The 15640-nt window shown below is 49.3% G+C and overlaps 1 pseudogene; it reads right to left on the bottom strand.

The window, feature by feature from the left end:
• Nucleotides 1-15061: 15061 nt before the first annotated feature.
• LOC116558553 lies at nucleotides 15062-15154 on the bottom strand (annotated as a pseudogene).
• Between the last annotated feature and the right edge of the window lie 486 nt (nucleotides 15155-15640).

The raw sequence follows: 15640 nt of genomic DNA, 5'->3' as shown, positions 1-15640 counted from the left end.
GAAAGACCACGTAGGGCAGGAGGGGCCACTTGTCCCAGAGTCTCAGCTAGGTCCTGTGTCCAGCTGAGCACAGCTGAGTGACTACCCAGGACCCAGCTGACCCCATGGGGAGCAGAGTGTTCCCCACTCTGCCCTGCCACAATCCTGCCCCTCAGATCCCTAAGCACAGTAAAAATGACTGTGTTTAAGCCACTGAAGTTAGGGGGATCTATTACAGGGCCTAAAATACGTCACCAAAACGCCTATCAGCATGCCCCTTTGCTTGCCACCTGATAAGCCTCTCTCCATCCAAATGGCTCAGAACAACATAAAAGAGCACCCCTAGGAAAGCACCAGGCTGCCTGGGGCACAGTGGCTCACGCCTGTAATCCCAGCACTTTGGGAGGCCAAGGTGGACGGATCCACTTGAAGTCAGGAGTTCGAGACCAGCCTGGCCAACATGGCAAAACCCAGTCTCTGGAAAAATATAAAAATTAGCTGGGCGTGGTGGTGGGTGCCTGTCATCTCAGCTACTCGGAAGGCTGAGACAGAAGAATTGCTTGAACCTGTGAGGTGGAGGTTGCAGTGAGCCAGGCTGGAGATCACTCCAGCCTGGGCAACAGAGTGAGAGTGAAGAAAAAGAGAGAGAGAGAGGAAGAAGAGGGAGAAGGAGGGGAAAGGGAGAGAGGGAGAGGGAGAAAGGAAGGAAGGGAGGGAAACCACAGAGCCATGGGAAAGACTGTTCCAGCTGGAAGAGGAGCGGCGAGGCAAGGGGGCAAAAGAGTGAGAAACGAGAGCTTTTCCTGACCCCATTTCCTCCAGGGCCCTACCTAGGAAACAGCCTTCCTGGAGCCTCCCAAACATGCTTATTGTTTTATTTTTTGTCTTGTTTTGTTGTAGAGACAGGATTTCACTATATTGTCCAGGCTGGTCTCAAACTCCTGGCCTCAAGTAATACTCCCACCTCAGCCACCTAAAGTGCTGGGATTACCGGCATGAGTCACCCCCCCCCCCCCCCCCCCCCCCCCCCCCCCCCAATCAGCACCCTGCTTATTACTCCAGGAAAAATAATAGAACAAAAGGGAAAGGAGAGAGAGAGAGAGAGAGACAAGAAAGAGAGAGAAAGGGAAAGAGGGAGAGAGGCTCCTCCTTCCTTGACAATAAGCAGCTCAATCCTTAGCCTCCGCCGCATGCAATGCACAATCTCAGAATATTTTTATCGAGCCCCAGACGGACTCACTGCACAACAGAGCCTGTGAGAAGGGAGACAGTCGGTGATCATCCCAGAGCATCCACGGCAGCAGGTGTTTTCTGAGTTATTTAAGGAAGGTCATGCTGTCCCCATATATCTCCCCAACCCAGGTGCCACAAGGCCTGAAATATCACAATTTCATGCATGCATGTATTCCTTCAGTAAATATTTATTGAGCTCCTACTTTTTGCTAGTCCTGTTCTAGATGCCAGAAATACAGAGGTGAGGCTGGGCACAGTGGCTCATGCCTGTAATCCCAGCACTTCACCTGAGGTTGGGAGTTCGAAACCAGCCTGACCAACATGGAGAAGCCCTGACTCTACTAAAAATACAAAACTAGGCAGATGTGGTGGCACATACCTATAATCCCAGCTAGTCAGGAGGCTGAGGCAGGAAAATTGCTTGAACCCGGGAAGCGGAGGTTGCAGTGAGCTGAGATCGGCCATTGCACTCCAGCCTGGGCAACAAGAGCAAAACTCCATCTCAAAAAAGGAAAAGAAATACGGAGGTGAACAAAGCAGTCAAGGTTCCTTCTCCTGATAAAAGTTTACATTTTGGAAGAAAACAAATAAACAATTTTCCATTGTAATGAGTTCTATAAAGGAAAAAAACAGGGTGATATAAGCTATCTATTGATAAACTGGAGGTGCTCTAACTGGAGCGGATTGAGTGAGCTATGGAAACTGGTACAGTGAAAGATAAGTTGGCGAACCACAAACATCACCTGATGTCACTCTCTTGATAGCCCATGCCAGCCACTGTCCTTTTCTAACTTGGATTCCCCACTCCTCATGACAAATTCCTTCTCTTAGAAATCTCTTCTTGGCTGGGTGCGGTGGCTCATGCCTGTAATCCAGCACTTTGGGAGGCCAAGGCAGGCAGATCATGAGGTCAGGAGTTCAAGACCAGCCTAACCAATATGGTGAAACCCCATCTCTACTAAAAATACAAAAATTAGCCAGGCATGGTGGTGGGCACCTGTAGTCCTAGCTACTCGGGAGGCTGAGGCAGACAAAATCTCTTGAACCCGGGAGGCAGAGGTTGCAGTGGGCCAAGATGGTCCCACTGCACTCCTCAAAAAAAAAAAAGAAAACAGAAAAAAGAAAAAGAAATCTCTTCTTTGGGGGTCTCAGTAGGGGTGTGTGTGTGTGTGTGTGTATGTGTGTGTGTGTGCGTGTGTGCACGCGTGCACATGCACTCAAGACAGGGTCTCACTGTAACGCAAGCTGAAGCAGCTGACTGCAGCCTCCACCTCCTGGGCTCAAGCAATCCTGCCTCAGCCTCCTGAGTAGCTGGGACTATAGGTACACACCACCATGCCTAGCTAATTTTTGTATTTTTTGTGGAAATGGGGTCTTGCTATGTTGCCCTGGCTGGTCTCAAACTCCTGAGCTCAAGTGATCTACCAGCGTCAGCCTCCTAAGTGCTGGGATTACAGGCGTGAGCCACTATGCCCAGCCCTCAGCAGACCCTTTTTATCTTACCAAGGCACTTGCAGCTTTTCTTCCCTAACCTCAGCTTTTCTTGCTCCCACCCCCTGGACATCTCTGCCTTACTCTCCATCTAAAACAAACCCTTCCTATCATTTCTCAGTAAAGACATTTGAAAAGCCTTAAGCATTAAACACTGTTTTTTTCACACATGAAATTAAAGACAAAATTTTGTGAAATGGCACAACTCTTATACAGATGCCGAAATTAACATGGTTTCTTTCTAGGTAACTTAATTAAAAAATGTTCAGCTTTACTTAACTTATCCACACATATATTTCAGAGACAGGGTCTCTGTCACCAAGGCTGAAGTGCACTGGTACAATCATAGCTCAATGTAGCCTCCAACTCTTGGACTCAGGTGATCCTCCTGCCTCAGCCTCCCAAGTAGCTGCTAGCCACCACACCCAGCTAATTTTTTACATTTTTTTGTAGAGATGAGATGTCACTATGTTGCCCAGATTGGTCTCAAGCTCCTGGCCTCATACAGTTCTCTTGCCTCAGCCTCCCAAAGTGCTAGGATTACAGGCAAGAGTCACCATGCCCAGCCAACTTATCTGTATATTTTTATTGTTGCTGTTGTTTTGGTGGGAGGGATGTGTTTACTGGGGCTCCAAGAGCCAGTTTATTCTGCCTTCTGTAAAATCCAGACTTTCCCCAGGGTATCTCTATCCTACCATCTCTCACTGCAGTTTGGAGCCGTTGTTGACGCCTGCCTCTCCATCATCCTTTCTGTCCAATCAGATCCTAGATCCTGCAGGCTCTAGCCACTCCTTACCGTCCTCCCCACCACCCCCTTTTCTTTCTACATCCATTGGCCCATCTGAGGTCATCAAAAGGATTGCAAAACGTCTAAGACATCTTAGACCTTAGACATCTAATTCTAACCACCTCTATTTTATAGACACACAAAAGGGAGACCTAGAAAGACAAGAGGGCTTCCTCAAGGTCACATGGCTAGTTGACAAAAGACCTGGTATTCTTGACAGCTCTCATAACCCTGCGAGTTTCTCTGCCCCCACTCTGGCCCATAAAATCCATTCACACACAACACACAGGTTTACACCTGCAGTGTTGCTGACATCATAACTTGGCCTTGCTCAAGACCTTCATTGGCTTCCTCACTGACCCCAGCATCAAGTCTAACCTACCTGTGCAAACCTGAATCTGTTGGGAGAGGCCAGAGCACATTCCATAAAGCACCACACGTATCATCACCATTAGCTCTGTCAACGAAGAGGGATTCCTCTCGCCCATCACAATCTTTATGAAAAGACCCCACTCCGCTGCCCAGTCCCATGTTCTACTTGAGACCTTCCAAGAGAGGCAGCAGGTACAGAGGTTAAGTGCTTCATCTGGAAATCAGTTGGCCACATTCATGCCCAAACTCCTCTGCTGCTGAGCTGTGTGACATTAAAAAAGTTACTTATGCCAGGTGTGGTGGCTCGCTCCTGTAATCCCAGCACTTTGAGAGGCCGAGGCAGGAAGATTACTTGAGACTAGGAGCTGGAGACCAGCCTGGGAAACAGGTAGACCCTGTCTCTAGAAAAAATACAAAAATTAGCCAGACACGGTGGTGTGCACCTGTAGTGCCAGCTACTTAGGAGGCTGGGGTGGGAGAATCACTTGAGCCTGGGAGCTTGAAGCTGCATTGAGCTGTGATGGCGCCACTGCATTCCAGCCTTGGCAATAGAGGAAGACCCTGTCTCAAAAAATAAGCTTCAGAGGGTTGCTTTGACAATTATATAATACTCAATATTGCTACTGTTTATTACGACTGCCACAACTTAGGGATATGATATTTACTAGTATTTGTTAACAAAATGTCCCTGCTTCAAGCCATGATGAGCTACAGTGGTGCCCCAGGCTCCCTTGGCCTGGTGAAGCTCTATCCCATGGGAAACAACTGATCTTATTCTGATCTTTTGTCTCCCCAGCTCCCTCCAACCTTTTCTCTCCAGGTTTCAACTCCAGAAAGCTGGCTTATGGGGGTAAAGCCTCTGGGACAGAGGGTGCAGCTGAAGAAAGAAAGGAACAAGGAGGTATTTGCAGGGGATGCGTTGGAGCTGGGCTGGGCTGGGCCAGCCCAGAACTGTGATACTGACCAAAACCCCTGGCTGAAAGGGAGCCGGTTAGAATCCTTATTCACCACCTATGGTCCCTCTTTATCTCTCCCTCCTCTTTCAGGTCCGCCACATAATGCCAGCCTGAGCATACGCATATGCACACACAAGCACACACAGCAACCGCCCCCCTGCATTCTCCTTCTGCCCCTCGGCCCCGCTGCCTCAATTACAGCTGAGAGTCAAGTAGGCTCACGACAGCAGTTGTAATCAGTCACATGGGAAGCAAATTAAATTTCTTACACCAAAAATAACAGGACGATTTGTCTGCCACAGCCTGTCACTCTGATGGTCCTCTCTTGGGTTGCGGGGGCCAGGCACACATAGCCTGAGGGTTTCAAGGTCCAGGGTTCCCTTTGCTTGACTAGCTCTTCCAGACAGAGACTCCGGGGGCTCAGCAAAGCAGGCTGACGGTGGTGGGTACTATCCATACCAAATAGAAAGGAAGCTCCCTGGCACCCACGGCACTGGCTGGGCTGGGTGCTGGCTGACTTCTCAACCCTATCACTTGCATTTAACACTCACAGCAGCCCTGCGTTCTACACCTGAAGAAGCTGTGCACAGCGGATGGTCGCAGCCCTGGGCCTGACTATGGCCAAGGCATGAGCTCTTGGTCTGCTGCCAGGCTGCCTCCTCCTCCCAGCCTTGCTACAGCAGTAGACAAAAGTCACAGCGATGATAAGGGTAGTCTCACTGTCCTCCCGCACTACGCATCAGAGTGGCCAGCTCTCCCACCATTTCTTCTGGCCTCTGAAATATACCCATCTGAGCCGGAAGGTGCTTGGCCTGCTCTGCCCACCTGGATTGCTGCCACGCTGGAGCAGGAGGGTTGCCTGGGAGCCGCCCGCCCCTCAGAAAGGGGAGAGGAGTGGCCTGAGCACCACTGCCCACTGCCAACCTCACCTGCCTCCCTCACCAGTTTCCTAGGCCCCTCCCCTGTGAAACAAATGCTTTCCAGGGAAATTCTGGCTACAGCTTTCATCTGGCTGGGCCTCCAAGACTATACTTAGAAAGTGGGAGAGGACACAGCAGTGCCAATGGGCCAGCTCCAGGGAGAGCTGGCATCACCCAAGACTCACACTACAGAAAACCAAAGGCAAGTCCCCCACTCAAAGTCCTGCTCCCCCCACCCAATCCGGTTACCTCCTGCCTCCCCCTGCTTCCTGAGCCCCGTTTCCTGCTGCTGTCTTACAATATCTTAGCTTGATCGGGTATTTTCCTACTTATAGATTCCCAAAGGGCACATCTATATTAGAAAAGGGGTTAGCGTGCGCCTGGGCCGCGCGTGTGCCTGGGCCAGGAAGCTCCCTTGAGCTGAGGGCAAGCCTCAAAGAGGGACACAGCTCTGCACTCTCGACAGTTGGCGAATGAAAGCCTCATCCAGGAGCGGAATCCGGGCCACCCCCAGGTCCCCCCACACCCTCCGTTCTCTCCCCTCTTCTCTGCACTCATCATTGCCGCCCCCCACCTCTGAATCCTGTCCCACAAACCAAAGCCTAATGGATGGGGCAGGGTCTCTCACCCATGCCCACATCCCAAGCCCTCCACAGATGGCATCAAGACCACATCACACGTCCTGGGCCAAGCTGTGTCATGAGCCACATTCACACACCTCCTCCTGCCCCACAGCCAACTGTGTAGGTGTTTGTGGACACTCACACCAGGAAGAAAACTCTCATGGATAAGGAACCTCGGTTGAATGCCTCTGATGTGCCTCGGCGTTCAGCCAGAATCTGGGCTGGTGAGGGAGGAGGGCTGGGGGTGGAGGTGGCTGCTTATAGTTGTTCTGTGGGTTGCCCAAGAGCCAGACTCCTTACTGAGAGCCAGCTCAGCTGTAGGTGACCCTTGACAGGTGGTCCCATCTTCCCCTTCAATGCATTGGCCCCAGAAGCCAGCCCAGCAGCCATTTGGCCCCGGCAGGTGCTCAGTACAAGGGCAGGAAGGGCTCTGGACAGGGAGTCAGACTTCCCAGGGGCCCATGGCCAGGTCTCCCAAATGGCCTTGAGCAAACCCCTTGAATTCCAGGGGCCCAGCTCCTCCTATACAAGGGTCATGGGTGATCCGGATAGGACTTGGGCTGCCTGGCAAGGCCATTCTAGGCAGTAATTGATAGAAAAAGTGGCTGTTTCCAGGCTATTGCACTCTACTGAGAGAAGAGAGCAAAGGCTGCAGGGGTGGGAGAGGGGGCGCCGGGAGAGCTAAGGGCTTTCCCTGCCACAGCCCAATGAGGCACACCGAGGCCATGAAGACCCCCAGCACCCTGGGAGTGGGGGGTGAAAGGAGCAGGCTTAACATGAGGTGGGGTGCCCAGGCCTTCCTCAGAGGCCCTGAGAGGAAGGGGAGCCAGCAACTCCTGCCCTGTGGGGAGAGAAGAGGTGGTCTTCGCGTCTAGTCCAATCTGTCCATTTCAGGATGGGGTCTCAGGGTGCTGGTCACTCCTTGATCACTTCAGGGCTTAATTACAAGGTGGGGGGCAGAGGAGGGAAATGGGGAGTGGGTGAGGGGTGGGAACCCTAGGGCTGGTTACCCCAGCCATGCTTCAGGGTGGGATCATGCCACGGCGAGATCCTTGTGACGCTTTGCCATGAAGTTCAGGGATCTGTCAGTTTCCTAGGGCTGCCATAATGAGTCACACAGACCACGTGGCTTAAAACAACAGAAATTAATTCTCTCCCAGTTCCAGAGGCTGAGAGTCCAAGATCAAGGTGTTTGGTCCAGGGCTATGTTCCCCCAGAAGGCTCCAGAGAGATGTCCTCCTCGCCTCTTCCAGCTTCTGGTGGTCCCAGGTGCTCCTTGGCTTGTAGCCACACTGCTCCCATCTCCATGTCCGTCTTCCTGGCTGTCTCTTCCCTGTCTCTGTGTCTTCGCATGGTGTTTCCCTCTCTGGGTCTCTCTTCTTATAAGGACCCCAGTCCTATTGGATCAGGAGCTGCCTCCTCTTCACTAATTATATCTGCAATGACCCTATTTCCAAGTAAGGTCACATTCTGAAATCCTGGGAGTTAGGACATCAGTATGTCTTTTGGTGGGACACAATGCGATCCACAAAAAGGGGCACTGGGAGGACTGAGATTCAAGGATACAAGTACAGGGTGGGGGCTCGCTAAAGCCCCAGTCTCTCCTGCTCCATCCAGATAGGAAGAAACCCCACTAAAAGAAAAGCTGCCAGACGGAGGAGGGTCCCGGGGAGTGTCTAGCGAGTGCCCGTGAACTCTGAGAGGTTGTTTAAACCGCCCTCTGTTAAGAAGGGGGTGGAGACCGGGTGGGTAACTCACTCAAAGCAACATGATTTCCCCCAGAATAGACCCAGGTCCCAAGAGTGGGGCACAGGGGCCCGTCCCCCTTTGAAGTGCAAATGCTGGCCCCTCAGTGCAGCCCTCCCAGAATAATCAGTGCCTTGCATCTGCTGCCCCGCCTGAAGTGAGACCCACCAGCTGCTCCCGTTCTCTGGGTGCCCCACTGGCTGAAGTCAGGTGGCTGGAAGGATCAGGCCCCAGGCAGACTCGGTAATCAGCACTTAGCAGGGAGGAGGAATTAAGAAAACAGAGTGTTTAATGTGCTGGGTGGCAGCTGCGGTCCTGCTCCCATTTGCGTAGTAGATACCTGCTGTCCCCACTGAGCCCCGGGTTGGGGGAGGGCTGCACAAGCAGCCCTTTGTTTAACAGCAGCTCAATTTCAGGGACCCCCAGGCCATCTCAAAGGTTGCAGGAGGAGGGCGGGACATTTGATGGTTTTGACAACGATCAGCAGTGACCTTGGTGATAAGGACGCGTAGTGCCAGGCTCCCCCTTGGTGGAGGATGCCAGCTGGCTGCTCTTGGGTCACCAATGAGGCTCCACCTTAAACCCCTGAGCTTCACCACAAGAGAAGTCAAAACCAACACCACTGACAGAAGTACTGCTCTCAAAGCTGGTGCTTGGGAACCAGACGGAGCAGGAGCAGCTATGCAGACTGACTGTGAGACACGACACACCGTGGGACTTTTGTCACGTTATCTAACCCAAGCCTCAGTTTTCTCGTCTGTGAAAGAGGAGTCAGCTTTACAGGGTGGACATGAGAAAGTGTATGTAAAACACCTGTCAGTAATACTCTATACACTCTTTCCTCACTAGGATCCAAGGTGCCTCTAGAAAGGGTTAAGCCCTGGCGCCACTGCCGCTCCACCCCCACATCCCCTCAAAATGGGTAAGGTCGGGTGAGAGAAAAACACCAGGTAGCCCCCTCCTGGCCTCTTGGTGCTCAGACCTTGCTCAAGAAGGGATGGCTTCTTTCTTTCTTCCTCCCTCAACCCTTTACCTGCCCCTTCTCAGCCCTGACCACCTTACCTCCTGGGCTACCTGCCTCTTTCAGGGCCCTAGTAGGGCAGATCTGTCCTGGCCGAGATAAAACAAGGCCAGCTTGAACAGCTCTTAGGCTGAGCAAGACAGCCTGAAACTCAAGGCTCGCTGAGTGAGTGCTCCGTATATTCAACCTGACCAAACCCCAAGCACTGGCACCTGGACCCTGGGGTCTATAGGCCCAGCCAGAGCTGGGGAAAGTGGGCTCCTTCTCTTGGACTTGCAAAGCTGTCACCTGAGGGTGATGCCCAGGGCTGCCTTCTCCAGAGCTTCTCCTTGGAGGAGACAGAGCTGTGTCCCTGAGACTCTGGAGCCCACAGGGAAAGGTCTCCTGGAGCTGGCACCTGCTCCTTGTGTCTTCCCGTGCCCCTCGGGGACATCAGTCCAGGGAAGACCCCATGGCTCTGAAGGGGAGGCATTGGAATTGAAAGTATATTCCTTTGCTCAGGTGGGCTGCTGTAACCAAGTACCACAGGCCAGGTGGTTTCAACAACTGAAATGTATTGTCTCACAGTTCTGGAAGTCTGAAAATCAAGGTGTCAGTAAGACTGGTTTCTCCCACAGGTTGTGAGGGAGAATTTATTTCCTACAGCTCTCCCAGATTCCAGCGGTTTGCTGGCAACCTTCAGAATTCCTTGGCTTGTAGCCGCATCACTCCAATATTTACATAGGGTTTCTGTCTTTACATGGCCATTTTTAAATAAGGACACCAGTCATATTGGATTAGAGTATCAGCCTACTCCAGTGTGACCTCATCTTAACTCTATCTACAATGACCCTATTTCCAAATAAGGTCACATTCTGGGCATTGGGGGTTAGGATTTAAACACATAGTTTTGGGCTGGAACACCACTCAACCTGGGCTTAAATGTAGAGCAGGATTTGTTTTAGAATCTCGCTCTGTCGCCAAGGCTGTCGGGCAGTGGTGCGACCTCGGCTCACTGCAACCTCTGTCTCCTGGGTTCAAGCGATTCTTGTGCCTCAGCCTCTCAAGCAGCTGGGGTTACAGGCATGTGCTACCACGTCCAGCTAATTTTTGTATTTTTAGTAGAGATGGGGGGTGGGGGGGTTTCACCATGTTGGTCAGGTCTCGAACTCCTGATCTCAAGTGATCCACCCATCTCGGCCTCCCAAAGTGCTCGGATAACAGGCATGAGCCACCACACTTGGCTGGATTTTGACCACAAAAGTAGCACCCTCCAGATATTTGCTTTCCCAAAGCTAGGGCAAGAGAGCTTTCAAGTATGACTTATTTGGGAGAAGACAAAGAAATGAGTGCTTGGGGCCGGGTCCTCTGGGGCAGGCAGGAGGCTGCCTTCCCTGCATAATCACCTTCTCTCCTCTACCTGTATAATGCGCTGGGAAGAACTAGAAGGTCAGTCTTTGGGCTTTGTCGTGAGGTAGCAGAAACTACTAAAAGTTGTCCTGTGAGCTGACTTAGAGCCCAGTGATTTGGCACAAAATTGAAGAGCGGAGTGATCTCATGCGGTGGTGTGGCTCTGCCTCTGGGGAAACCACCCAGGTAAAGTCCATAATGCATGCATCCCATGAAGTTGCCCTTCATCTCTCCAGGCCCCTTCCTGATCTGTCAATCTGCCTAACTAGTTGTGCCCATGTCAGAGAGCTGTTTTGATAAGTAAATCAGATGATTCGTGCAAGCTGCCACACAGTAAATGAATTCTGGCCATTGCTAGCCTGAGTCAAAGAGGGATGCCCTGCAGAGAACACAGAAGGCACCTTACAGTATAGAATTGCTGGGAATACAAGGACAGACCAAACCAGGGATAGAATGACGGCAGCAGGGAGTAGGGGGAGAAGGTGCCTAGGAGGACTCCCACTGACAGATCCACAGGAAAACGGAGGAGGAGCTCCCTCCCCAGGTACCAATTTGAGTACCCCAGCTCTTAAAGCTCCCTCTTCCCATGTGGTCTACTGACACCCGATGGTAAATAATGGAAATGCAGCAAGAGTCACAAGATTTTGTATGTGTGTGTCCTTTCACTTTTAATTTTACTTTTGTAACAGGATTAAAAGCACTGCTAGTATTTTACCAGTATTTTATTGAAGATTTTTGCATCGATGTTCATCATGGATATTGGCCTAAAGTCTTCTTTTTTAGTTGAGTCTCTGCCTGTTTTTGGTATCACGATGATGTTGGTCTCATAAAATGAGTTAGGGAGGATTCCCTCCTTTTGTATTGTTTGATACAGTTTCAAAAGGAATGGAACGAGCTCCTCTTTGTACATCTGGTAGAATCGGGCTGTGAACCCATCTGGACCTGGGCTTTTTTTGGTTGGTAGGCTATTGATTGCTGCCACAACTTCAGCCCTTGTTATTGGTCTATTCAGGGTTTCAACTTCCTCCTGGTTTAGTCTTGGTAGAGTACAAGCGTCTAGGAATTTATCCATTTGTTCCTGGTTTACTGGATTATGTGAATAGAGCTGTTTGTAGTAATCTCTGATGGAAGTTTGTATGTCTGTGGGATCAGTGGTGATATCCCCTTTATCATTTTTTATTGCATCTATTTGATTCCTTTTTTTCTTATTAATCTGGCTAGTGGTCTATTTTGTTGATCTTTTCAAAAAACCAGCCCCTGGATTTATTGATTTTTTGAAGGGTTTTTTTGTGTCTCTATCTCTTCAGTTCTTGACAAACCCGACAAAAACAAGCAATGGCGAAAGGACTCCATGTTTAATAAATGGTGTTGGGAAAACTGACTAGCAATGTGCAGAAAGCAGAAACTGGACCCCTTCCTGTCAGCTTACACTACAATTAACTCCAGATGGATTAAAGATTTAAACATAAAACCTAACACTATAAAAACACTAGAGGAAAACGTATGCAAAACCATCCAGGACATAGGCATAGGCAAGGACTTCATGACTAAAACACCAAAAGCAATGGCAATAAAAGCCAAGATAGACAAATGGGATCTAATTAAAATTCAGAGCTTCTGTACAGCAAAAGAAACCATCATTACAGTGAATTGGCAACCAACAGAATGGCAAAAAAATTTTTGCAATCTACCCATCTGACAAAGGGCTAATACCCAGAATCTACAAAGAACTAAAACAGATATACAAGAAAAAAAACAAACAACTGCATTCAAAAGTGGGTAAAGGATATGAACAGACACTTTTCAAAAGAAGACATATATGAGGCTAACAACCGTATGGAAAAATGCTCATCATCACTGGTCATTAGAGAAGTGCAAATCAAAATCACATTGAGATACCATCTCACGCTGTTTAGAATGGCGATCGTTAAAAAATCTGGAGACAACTGACACTGGAGAGGATGTGGAGAAATAGGAACACTCTTACACAGTTGGTGGGAGTGTAAATTAGTTCAACCATTGTGGAAGACAGTGTGGTGATTTCTCAAGGACCTAGAAAAAGAAATTCCATTTGACCCAGCAATCCCATTACTGGGTATATACCCAAAGAACTATAAATCGTTCTACTATAAAGACATATGCATATGTATGTTCATTGCAGCCCTGTGTACAATAGCAAAGACCTGGAACCAACCCAAATACCCATCGATGATAGACTGGACAAATAAAATGTGGTACATATACACCATGGAATACTACACAGCCATAAAAAAAGATGAGTTTGTGTCCTTTGTAGGGACTTGGATGAATCTGGAAACCATCATTCTCAGCAAACTGACACAAGAACAGAAAGCTAAGCACCACATGTTCTTACTCACAGGTGGGTGTAGAACAATGAGAACACATGGACACAGGGAGAGGAGCATCATACACTGGGGGCAGTTGGTGGGGGGAGGGGAGAGACAGCAGGGGGTGGGGAGGGAGGCGAGGGTGGGGACGGACAATATGGGGAGATATGCCAGATATAGTATGCACCTAAAGAAAAATTAAAATAAAAAAAAAGCACTGCTGCCTCTTTAGACACACAGATACCTGAGCCTATGGCTACTCTAAGTTTCCCCATATACACTAACTGACAGACCTGAAATGTATGAGGGCTTTAAGCCAGAGTCCATGATGGTGCTGCTGCTGCTGGGCATCTTCCTTCTGTTCAGGGCCAGGCCAATCTCAGAGCAGGCTTCAGAAAAAAGTCAGGCTGGATGCAGTGGCTCACACCTGTAATCTCAGCACTTTGGAAGCCCAAGGTGGGTCGATCACTTCAGGTCAGGGATTCGAGACCAGGCTGGCCAATATGGTGAAACCCTGTCTCTACTAAAAATACAAAAATTAGCCGGGTGTAATGGCACATGCCTGTAATCCCAGCTACTCCAGAGGCTGAGACAGGAGAATTGCTTGAACCCAGGAGGCAGAGTTTGCAGTAAGCCAAGATCGTGCCATTGCACTCCAGCCTGGGCTTAGGCGACAAAGTGAGACTCTGTCTCAAAAAAAGAAAAAAGGAAAGAAGAGGGGAAGTGGGGAGGGGAGGGGGGGGACAGGGGTTAGTTCTCTCTGGGCCTAAAAATCTCTAGAGTAGAAGCTCCTGCTGCTTGATTACAATACCCCCTCCTCACCCATGTCTTCCAACTAGCAAAAGAAACCCAGGCTGCCCTAGCCAACCAACTGTAAGGGCTACAGCACAGCTGTCTCTGTCAGTCTGAGCTCCCGGGTGTTTGGATTTGGGAGAAGGAAATGGGATAAGGAGAAAGAGGAAGAGAAGAAAAGAGAACAGCTTGAGAAGGACATATCTGGTCCTTTCTGGAAATCTATTAAAAATTAGCACTTCCTGGGGAGGCCATGATGTAGCTAATCACCTATCTAGGAATTAGAATTCAAGCCCTCTCACCGTTTTTTTTGGACAGTGAGTTGAGAAGTGATTCTTGCTCTGGAAGGACTGGTGGCACAATCTCTAGACAACTGTCAATGACCAAACTGAGCAGTAATGGCTGGCCCTTGGGGCCTAAGGGCGTAGCCAGAGCTTGGGAAGGTGGGCTCCCTCTCTCAGCCATGAGCAGCGGCTACCTGGGGGTCATGCCCAGGGCTGCCTTCCCCGGAGCTTCTCCTCAGGCAAGGGTACCCGCTCCTTGACGGGACAGGGCTGTGCTATCAAGACTCAGGGGCCTGCAGAGGAAAGGCTGCTGGAGCTGGCACCTCCTCCTTGTGCCTTCCTGGGCCCCTCAGGAACCACAGGATCCTGTCTTGTCCTCAGGCTATAAGAGCTCTCTAGTCACTGCCCATCCCCGTCCTCTCAGATGTGCTCATTGGTGGGTGTCATACTGCAGAAATGAGAGGTCTTCAGTGTTAGTGGTGCCATCAGCCCTCCCAGCTGCCATGCTGGCCACCCTCATGGCAGCACTCTGAGGGACTCTCTTTTAATATGGTTGGGAGTGGTGGCGGTGGGCGTGGAGAGAAGATAGTACAAGGTCACTAGATTTCGGTATTTTATTTTGCACTTATGAAAAGGGTGTCATTCCCAAGCCTGTCTTTCCTGAAGTAGTTTTATGTAGGAATACAATTCTGATAGCCCTAAGGTTAGCCACCCTATGAAGAAATTCTGCAAACACACATTTATAGCCATTGACCTTATTTCTCTGATAACACTTAAAGGCCTGGTCATAACCATCTTACCTTAAAATACGAAAGCAAACAAAAAACCATGGTCTTTGGAGAATTAGCCATGAGTTAAAGCCAGGCTGGTCACACACTACCTATGTGAACTTGGGCAAGTTACTTAACATCTGGCTTCAGTACCATCATTAATAAAATAGAAAGTCTCTCATCAGCCACATAAGAGACACAATAAAACATGAGCTTCCTCTAGACACTCAAAACCACTTAAGATCACTAATTCTTCTATGCAACATGGAATCTTACTCTTTTCCTTTTGTTTTGAGAGCATGCATTATAAAATAGTTTGCATATACTTTTGGTTTTTTTTTTCTTCTTTTAAACATTTTTTTAAACATCATCCTTGTGCAGGGGCCATGCTAATCTTTTCTGTCTCGTTTCAATTTTAGTATATGTACTGCCAAAGTAAGCACCTACATTTAAGGTCCACTATCACCTGGCAATACAGAGATAATCCCTGCTCAGACTGCTTTACAGATAAGGGAAACAGGCTAAATGACATAGTCATTGAAGCATGGGACTTGAATGTCTCAAAACTGTGAATTCATTTTATCATAAAAATATAAGGCTTGTTTTTCCTTTTCTTGTAGAGACAGGGTCTAGTTCTGTTGCCAAGGCTAGAGTGCAGTGGCATGATCATGGCTCAGTGTTACTCTTGAATTCCTAGGCTCAAAAGATCCTCCTGCTTCAGCCTTCTGAGTGTAATGGGAAGATCAGGGGACACAGCCCATGAGGCAGAGCTGGGGAAAAGTGCCAGGTCTAAGAAAAATGTCCTAGAACTACAGATACATGGCACCAGGCATGGCTAATTTTTATTTTAGTAGACGCAGGGTCTTGTTATGTTGCCTGGCTGGTATCAAACTCCTGGCCTCAAGTCATTCTCCTGCCTTGACCTTCCA

Source organism: Sapajus apella, unplaced genomic scaffold (genome assembly GCF_009761245.1).
Source record: "Sapajus apella isolate SASKATOON/1434 unplaced genomic scaffold, GSC_monkey_1.0 scaffold21, whole genome shotgun sequence".
In the NCBI taxonomy this organism is placed as follows: Eukaryota; Metazoa; Chordata; class Mammalia; order Primates; family Cebidae; genus Sapajus; species Sapajus apella.
The sequence above is the reverse complement of the archived record's forward strand: the minus strand, read 5'-3'. Positions and strand labels throughout refer to the sequence as shown.